The sequence below is a fragment of the Dipodomys merriami genome, unplaced genomic scaffold, assembly GCF_024711535.1.
Source record: "Dipodomys merriami isolate MVZ:Mamm:240054 unplaced genomic scaffold, mDipMer1.0.p SCAF_461, whole genome shotgun sequence".
Taxonomy (NCBI): Eukaryota; Metazoa; Chordata; class Mammalia; order Rodentia; family Heteromyidae; genus Dipodomys; species Dipodomys merriami.
Window position 1 is genome coordinate 815,424 of NW_027206026.1, and position 10,231 is coordinate 825,654.

At 35.0% G+C, this 10,231-nt stretch overlaps 1 pseudogene; it reads right to left on the reverse strand.

Annotated features, from left to right (window-relative positions):
- Positions 1-5,439: 5,439 nt before the first annotated feature.
- LOC138808645 (U6 spliceosomal RNA) lies at positions 5,440-5,539 on the reverse strand (annotated as a pseudogene).
- Between the last annotated feature and the right edge of the window lie 4,692 nt (positions 5,540-10,231).

Below are 10,231 nucleotides of genomic sequence, written 5' to 3' on the forward strand. Positions count from 1 at the left end.
ACTGTTCTATGGAAGCATTTATGGTTATTGAAGAACTAGTTATCAACTAGGCTTATTCCTCAGTGCCTTTAGCATTCTAATCACTTAGACTAGTTCTTAATCTTTGTGTGATAAGTTGTATATCCTTCTATGCTGTTCTTTCAAAACTGATTTCCTTTGCTTTCTAAAAATCTATGTCTTTCATATTTCTCTATGAACAATTTCTGATACTAAGTCCACAAAATCAGACAGCAGAGGATGCTAAGGTTAGAGTCCCACACCTCATGAGTCATTAATGTAACAACATGGAAAAGGAGGACATATTTATTGCTACCTCAATTTTTCTAAAAAGCTGCAATGTCACATCATTTGATTCAAATTTCCATTCTTTGTCTACATAATGTCATTTAGTGCACATAAATGCAAATATGAGACAGGTACTGGTGGCTCATTCCTATAATACTCGCTACTCAGGAGGTTGAGACCAGAGGATTGTGGTTCAAAGCAAGCCATTGTCAGGAAAATCCATGAGACATTTATCTTCAATTAGACACCAGAATCCCAGAAGTGGTTTTGTAGCTAGAGGTAGAGCACTAAATTTGAGCTGAAGACCTGAGGGACAGTGCCAAGGATTGGAGTTCAAGCCCCACGACCGACAGAAAATGTGTAAATATGACTTTGTTTCCCCCAAAGGAATGACAAAGTCAATAGTAATCTTCGCAAGCACAGAAAATAATTCCAAAATGATTCAATGTACCTACTTTTGCTGAGTTAAGTTATGGCTTCCTTTCTGGACATATTCCCTTCTCTATGATTATCTAATGCACATACTTAGGTAGCAATTTAAAACTGAGAGTATAGAAGCAAGCTGAACAGTAATGATATTGTCCTATCAGAAATTCAAGTTAGTAATGAAAATTTCTTCTTAAGACCTTACACAAAAAAATACCATGATATAGTGTAATAGAACTCACTGTTGAACATATGAGCTTTCTAATTGATCCAATATTTATTGGTACCAACATTAGAAAAAATGTATAATGCAGTAATAAAATAGAATTCCTTTGCATGACTACGTAAATTCCTTGTTTTTTTAAGTCACTGTTTTCATCTTAAAAAATAGGGCTGTCTATTGTCTTCATGTGATTTTTATGATTGAAAGTGCTTAATGAAAATCAAAATGCATTATAGTCCTTTGTTATCAATTCCCACTTTTTCTTCTTGGAGAATATAATGATCAAACAATAGTTCAGAATCAGCAAGCAATAGGTCAGAATCATGTTTCCAGTGCAAGTGGATCACCAGTAAGTAATCCTAAATACCATTTTCCGCAAAGTTTTTGTGACAGATACAATTGGCCTGCCTTCTCTAGCTGCTTTCCTAGTCTGGGCCTATTCCTTCATTGTACAGGAAAAGTGTGATTCAACTGATTTAAGTGAGATATGTTACTAGAAGTATCAAGGATTTAGATTCTTGTCTGTATATTAGTAAATCTGTGTCTCTTTATGTAGGCTACAAAAGTGAATTTACAAATTTCAAGTTAATACATGAATTCTCTTTCCATCTTTTTAAAAAAAATAAAATTCTGCTTGCTCTATAAATTGATCAGAGGCATGGATTTGTGGCTAGGTAGGTCCTTGCACATCTCTCTGTTCCTCTCTCTCTTTCATGGTTCTCATAGATAATATGATTGCTCCATAATTATCCTAATTTATTTTGCTTTTATATTTTTGGTTTCATCATTTCATTTTCTGCTCTGCCATTTCACAAATCATTAATGTAGAAGGCATTATTTCATATTTTCTCATTCCTAGAATAAGCTGCACATGAAAACAGCCATAGTCCTCATTTTCAGTCTGTACCATTGAATACGGAGGAACATCTTTCCTCTGCTCTCCATCAAATCCCTACTCTCGTAAGAATAATTTAGAATAGTAAAAATGGAAAAAGAGAAAATAAAACATGGTGAAAAAAGATGCAGAAAATTCACCAGATATTTCTGAGCAGGTCAACCAACATGTAATATTAGGGAAATACATGGACACCTCATTTTCACTGGCACTCAAAGTCTCTGGTTAGGCAATTCTGATAAAGATGAGGAACAAGATGAAAATATGAGAAATGATATCAGTTGCAATAAAAAAAATAGAGAAAGATCCAAGCAAATTTCTTCTTTGTGCTGCCGAAAATAATTGGCTTACTACAGTGCGGAGACTACTTTCCAAAAAGGTCACTCATGTGAATACAAGGGATGACGATGAGTATACGCCTCTTCATCAGGAAGTCTACAGTGGACACTTAGACATTGTCCTTGAGTTGGTGGCTCAAGTGGCACATACAATAACTGTAGATGGATGGACATATCTGCACAGTGCTTATAAGTGGAATAATAACAGAGTGGCTTTTTTCTCACTTCATCATGATGCAGATTCCAAGGCCCATTCTAAAGGCCTCTTGACCCCCTTGAATCTTGCTAATGGAAATTAAGATAGCAAAAATTTATTTGATCCCCTACTGATGAAACATTACATAAAACCATGACTGAAGAACAATTTGGAAGAAACTGCATTTGATATTGCTAAAAGGATAAGTATGTATCACTACCTCTTTGAAGTTGTGGAAGAATGCACAAATTTTTCCACTAAGTCCTAATGATTCAATTACTTTTTTTAAATTTCAAAAATGCCATTCCATCCTTTGTGTCCATACAAAATATTTTCAAAATACAAATAACAGCAATCACTTACTGTAAAAATTCATGGATTCTGTGGAATTCTTTCAAGTGATTTGCCTGCCTTTGATATCAAAATGTATTCAAGTGTTTTTGTATACATCTATAATGATTTCTTCAGAGTTTGTGGCTTTTTAATCAGAAATAATTTTAACTTATCTATTGAAATTAATACAGAAACTAAAGATATTTCTCATGCTTGTCTGAAAAAGTATATTTTAAAATATTCTATATTCTATGTTTGTATAGTGTCCATAATCTATTTTATTGTCCCCCAGATATGATACTTTGAATTCTATGCTACTTTATAATATATAGCTTCATTAATGTTTCCTTTCAGGTTTCATTCCATATAGAAATAGTTTAAGATTCCTTTGTTACCTAGGTCCTTATAGTATTATATTTCTTTGGAATAGAACGAAAATGTTGTCTAATTTCAAAAGTTTTATAGAGGTTATGCTATGTAAAGGCCTTTCTTTTTTTTGGGGGGGGCCCAGTTGTGGGACTGAACTCTGAGCTTGGGCGCTGTCCCTCAGCTCTTCAGCTCAAGGCTAGCTCTCTACCACTTGAGCCACAGTGCCAATTCCAGCTTTTTTCTTTTTGCTTATGTGGTGCTGAGGAATCGAACTCAAAGCCTCAGGCCTGCAGGGCAAGCACTCTAAGACTGATCCACCTTCCCAGCCCCATATAAAGTCCTATCTTTTTTCTATTTCTTTTTTTATTGTGAAAATACTGTACAGAGGGGTTACAATTACATGGGCAAGGTAGTGAGTACATTTCATATCAAGCATTGTAGCCTCCTCCTTTGTTTACCCTTTCCATCCCTTCCTATCCTCCCTCTCCCACACCCAATCCTCCCCCCCAAGTTGTAAAGTTCGTTTTTGACATGACAACTTGTACTTCTCATTGTTGCAACATGTCCACCTGTATCCTTATTTAAACGACTTGTTATTCCACTTCCCTTCCACAAATTATACCGACATCAAATACAGTGAAAGCAGGGTTATATTGTGGGGGAGGGACATACAAAGCAACAAAGAAATAATCTCATAATTGCATTAGAAACATATGCATGAAAGAAAAAAAAAACATTTGGAAAAAATTATATTAAGTGAAGTAAGCCAGGCCCAAAGAAACATAGGTCCCATGGTTTCCCTTATTTGCAATATCTAGTAGATGTATGAGTCAAGGGGAAAAGGTCAGATAATGTGATGTCAGGAAAATGAACTCTTAGATATGTATTTTAATGTTTTTTTTTCTTTCATGCATGTGTTTCTAACGCATTTATAAGATTATCTCTTTGTTGCTTTGTATGTCCCTCCCCCAGAGTATAACCCCTGCTTTTACTATATTGGATGTCAGTATAACTTGTGGAGGAGATGGGGAAAAACCAATTGTTTAAGGATACAGGTGGACCTGTTTCAACAATGAGAAGCACAAGTTGTCATGTCCAAAACGAGATTTACAACGTCGGTGCGGGGGGGGGGGAGGGGGGGCAAAGGAGAAGGATTGGGATTGGGGGGAAGGGGAGGATGGGAAGGGATGTGAAGGGTAAACAAAGGAGGAGGCTGCAATGCTTGGTAAGAAATGTACGCATTATCCTGCCCATCTAATTGTAACCCCTCTGTACAGTATGTTCACAAATAAAATTAAATTAAATTAAAAAAAAGAAAAAAAACATTTAAAATACATATCTTAGGGTTCATTTTCCTAACATCCCCTTATCTGACCTTTTCTGCTTGACTCATACATATACTATATATTGCAAATAAGGGAAATTATAGGACCTATGTTTCTTTGGGCTTGGCTTACTTCACTTAATATAATTTTTCCAAGTCTTTCTGTTTCCTAACAAATCAAAGAAAGGTTGGACAAATGGGATTGCATGAAGTTGCAGAGCTTCAGCATGGCAAAGGACATAGCTAGCAAGATCAATAGAATGTCAACGGATTGGGAGAAGACCTTCATTAGCCATACATCAGGCAAGGGTCTCATATCTAAAATATACTTGGAACTCAAAAAATTAAATCCCCCAACAACAAATCCTCAAAGAAACAACTGCCCAAAAATTAAGTGGGCTAATAACTTAAAGAGAAAATTCTCTGAAGAAGAAAGAAGGATGGCCAATAGACCCATGAAGAAATGCTCAACCTCCCTAGCCATAAAAGAAATGCAAATCAAAACAACATTGAGATACCACCTCACACCAGTTAGAATGGCAAAAATCAAGAACTCTAATAACAACAGATGCTGGAGGGGATGTGGACAGAAGGGAACCTTACTTCATTGTTGGCGGAAGTGTAAACTTGTTCAAACACTTTGGAAAGTAGTATGGAGGTTCCTCAAAGAGTCCACATAGAGCTCCCCTATGACCCAGCTGTCCCACTTTTGGGCATTTACCCAAATGTTTACAAACAAGACTACACTAAAGTTACCAGCACAACTATGTTTATTGCAGCATTATTTACCATATCTAAGATCTGGAACCAACCCAGATGCCCCTCAGTAGATGAATGGATCAAGAAAATGTGGTATATATACACAATGCAATTCTATGCCTCCATCAGAAAGCATGACATTGCCTCATTTGTTAGGAAATATAAAGGCCTTTCTAAGGTGAAGATTTAATACACTGATGTCAAACTATTAATTATATGAATTACGTGTATTTTTACTTGTAATTTTGTAATCAATTTTTAATGTTTTTCATTTCTTGTATGTGAAGAATGAAAAATTTTGAATACTTCACAAATTTTCATAGCATCCTTATGCAAGTGCCCTGTTAATCTCTGTATTGTTGTAATTTGGTTATACATGCTGCTGAAGCATAGAGTATCATCTAAACTAAATAGTTAATGTTGCAATCTTTATACAGGGTTATATTCTTGGGTGCCTATTTGTTACAAGGAAACCTTATTGTTTCTAACAGTGCTATTGATCCTATTTCCCTGAAATTCTGTGAATAGTCGAAAAATTTTATTGTTCAGTCCATTGCTCACATTTGCAAGTTTTTGTCAATTCCTATTTTAAATATTTTCCATTTTGGATTTGATTGTACTTTCAAGTATTTATAGCTAGGTCCAAAGGTGATGGCTGTTTCAAGTAGTAATTTATCCAACTGAGATAGCTCTGTGGAGCCAATGGATTCAAAGTAAGCCTTGCTTAAGAGCTACTTCTAAACTTCTGCAGTTGAAATTTTCCCAAATGAGGTCTTACTTCCTAAATGAGATCCTAGGATCCCAGGACCCAGTTATCTGCATCATCAGATAACATGGGCAAGATTTCTCACCTAGGCCCATGCAACATGCCAACAGAAACTAATTGAAGACCCATATCAGTTTCTCATTTCCTATATTTCAGACCCCCAATTCCTTGAGATGCAGGAATTATCAGTAAGCAATTGTGAAATGCAAGGCAACTTAAAATGAATGAGGAGATCGCAAAATCTGAGAGACAGTGCTGTAATTCAAACTTTCAGTTTACATATGACCAATCCATATGAGTGAACAAGATCACAAAATGTCATAAGATTATTTTTAATACTCCTCCTCTAATGAGTAATGAAATATTTCAGTCCAGCATAAGTGGTCCAAAAAAGAGTTCCTGGAATGATAGATCCATAATTGCTCTATCAACTTTTGGAAAACTTGACTTAGAGGTGAAATGTAATTTAGAAAAACATTAAATGAGAAGATCCTTAGTGCTTCAAAACATTGATACTTCAGTTAAACTTGGTTCTGTGATATAAAAATGTTGTCACTCTCAAACCAATGACAACGTACATTTAATCTCCTGAAAGTGTATTCCTTTTCAAATAAACATTTTAAAATCATATTCACCAAAATAACTTTTGACAAGTAGTTGATACTTAGTGCCATTACAAGTTTTTCAAGTGTAGGGAGCAAGTTACAATAGAGTTGATGTATTTACCCAGCACCAATGACAAACAGGTTCAACCATTCATTATAGGGTAGAAAGAGTACCACCCACCATTTGTGTTGTTCAGTAGGTGCCTTCCAAAAATGTGTTCAATAGATCAGCCTCCCATATTTCAAACCCAAAGGTTAGCTAATGAAGTTAATTTCAACACAATAGTTGTTGGGTCTTCGTCCATCCCACGAAAGACAAACGGGGTCTAAGGAAAGGTAAGTGTGGCTGGTAGCCCGTTCCCCAGCCTCCCTTAGCCCAGGAGAAAATCAGACGCAGCAGGGAGTCAAGTCAAGCAGTAAACTCGTTTATTAACACAGAGCAAGCCCTTTTTAAAGAAAAAAAAAAGAGCACGTGGCTTGGGAGGGGAGGAAGAGGAACCAATCACTGTAAAGGCCACACCCTATCATGCACCTAAACTTCCACGGTCTAGTTATGCAGTGAAGGTAAAGTAAATTGGGCTCTGCCCACTCAACTCCCTCTCAGAACCATCTTTGCTGCCCATGTGCTCCACAAATAGTGACAATAGTCAGAAATAGTTGCCTTATCAAATGTTGTTTTATTTTTTCTCTATCTGTATAACATAGTAAGAAATATGACTTTATGTCTTGAATATGAGTACTCATCAGAGATGTGAAAAACATAAAATCTGTCTTCTATTTCTAACATATTCCTCTATAATAGTAAATCTTAGTTTTCTTCTTTTTCCAAAACCTACAAGTAGTAGAAAATATTATCCCAGGTAAAATAAAATAATCACACACCATTGTACAAAGCCATTTATAAAAATTGATAATTAGGAATACATTCTATGCCATTTTAAACTTTCTTTTTGACTAAAGATCAATCTTCCAAATAGATGAGAATACAATTATGTCTAGGTGCTTCGCATCTCCATTCTTGCAAATTGTTACTACAGATGAGTGAATTATGGAAATATAAGCTGACATCAGTTCAAGTATATGCAGGATTGAAACTCCATGGAATATATATAAACCTTTCAAAGTATTATCAGACATTTTAACAGAATGAGTATCAAAGAGGAAGTTGAAACCAGAGAGGAATAATAGTAAAGATGAAAAATTGAACAAAGGGTAAGTACAGCTAGAATACACATGTGATAAAGGAAGTGATATATCAGAAATAAATCTTGGAGAAGGGGTTAGTTGAGAATGATAGAAGGAGTCACTGTGATCCAGGAGTATTAGATAATTGGATGGATATATTTAATTGTAACACACTTGCACAACCTTATGAAATTCAGTTAATAAACACAACAAGAAATAAAAACACGCAAAAATCACAACCAAATAGCAATCTCTACAGAGTATGAATATGACCTCTCAAAATTTTAAGGAGTTAATGAAGGGCAGTCTTGGTAAAAGCAAATAAAGCTGTTCAAAGAGGGCAGTTTGGGGTATGGGAGAATTTTGAACAGGTTTAAATAGATTGTCTAAGGTTATAAATCACCTACATCAGCTGCAAATATTATCTTTCTTCTGCTAATTTTCTTTGGATGAACTGGATACTCCAGCCCTCAGCCACACTTGATAGCTTGAGAAGATAGAATGGATGAAACAAGATCAAGAACCCATTGCTCCACTGGAGAGAAAACAATCCTCTATGTTTTCTTTCATCTCTCTTCACTACGTTTTCTTCATACTTTTAAGTCGATTTTGAATTATATTTTTCCTTCTTTGTTCTGGCAAATTAATTAGTCAAAGTAATTCACTAAATATTACTTGCCATTTTTTATCATGCTGTTGAATTGGGCAAGCGAGTCCATTAAACTTCCCTCTTGCATTTGGTTGCCATGAAAGAACATCTATGTTAATGAGGAAAATCTAATGTAAAGATTTCTCTCCAGAAAACCAGTCGAAGATTCTGTGATCACAAATATTTGGCTATACATTTTCCTTTTCTGTTACCTTGAATGTCTTCTTGTGTCTAAAGTGCCCAGAAAAATAAGTACTCCATCACTTTTTGGTTTAATCAATTCTAACCTCAAAGATATATATTCCTAACATGATGCTTAGACGAATTAAAAACTACACTGCTTTTATCTTCTCTCTTAAGACTCTCCTTAGATACCATATCAGGAACAGTGAAGTTATTCCTTGCAAAATTATTTCAATAGATTATTTTTCTCTTGGGCTTGCATTTGCTCAACAAGATGTATGAAGGAGAACAGAATTAAATTACCCATACCTTGAAAGATAGTGTCTGTTACAAAAGGACAATGCTTCTATGTCCTACTTCTATGTCCTCCTCCTAGCTCTTGCTTGATTTCCAATTTATCACTGGTCCTTGGCTTTACGTCTAGTGACGGACTACACAGCCTCAGCCACTGCTACATCTTCATGGTTTCTCTTTTAAAACTCTCTTAAGTTGTCTCATTTGGATGTAGAATTTATTTTCCTGTCTTCATTCAATCAGTTCTTCAGTGTAGTGAGCCAAATAAGCTCTGTCACTTTAGGTAGCAAAAATATTCAGACAATCTATATCAAAAAGTTTGGGCCTCCCTCCACTGCTGAAGCCAACGTGCTTAGCTAGGACTTCTAAGAACAATTTTCTAACCTTTTCTATTTTTAATTCTTTTCTAATCCCAAAATTTTTTGTCTTATGTAATTTGTCTTCACTATCTCATGTTAATAAGGATATTATATTTTGTGAACCACTTAGAAATGTGAAATCATTGGTTTGATGTATCCAATCAGATTTTTTTTTTCTGTGTTTCACTGCTTCACGTGCAAAGACATTGTGAAAAGAGTTACAAAGAGAAAAGTGTAACCCAATACCTTCTTTCATTGGGGAGGGCAGTTTCTCCCTAAATATTTTGACCCAAATTTTCATTTTCAGAGAATTACTGTTTGATAATTAAAGGTTAATTCACAAATTTTGATATCTTATGTTTTTAAGAATTTTGTATTTAAATTCCACTACAACCTTGTTTCACACAGTGAGAGTATATTTCCAGGGTAAAGACAATTCTCAAGGGAACCTACAGGATTTACAGCAAGGTTTCTGAGGTTTGTTGGTTTAGTGTGAAAAAGAGCCATCCTCAACCACATTGCTTCCTCTCTACTAAGTCTCCATGGACTTCTTTGCATGAAAGCCTATTTTCCCAGGCAATTTTAAATTTTCTTAATAGGCTATGTTGTTAAATTTTTTGAACAATTAAAATTTAAACTCTTTTGAAATTCCTTTATCAGAACCACGAATTCACCAATCCTAATTCCATCTTTAACATAAAAAAATTAACATCTTGTTTTCATTATATAGTGTCCATGCAACTATTATTTTCCAGTGACTTTGTTATGCATATATATGACCATATTTGTTGATGTTGAGCAAAATGAAATCCAAGATAAAAATCCAAGAGATTTTTATTTGCAGTTGTTGTTTTTAATGTCCTATGTGATTTCTATTTTTTATGGTTTTTTCCCAATGGTTTATCCCTGCTGTATTTGATTTTGTTACTCTGTGCATTGTGTATTCATTTACCTTAATTAGAGAAGGGAAGAAGAACAGCAATGGATTTTTTCCCTATGGTTTAATCCCTGCTGTATTTGATTTTGTTACCCTGTGTATTGT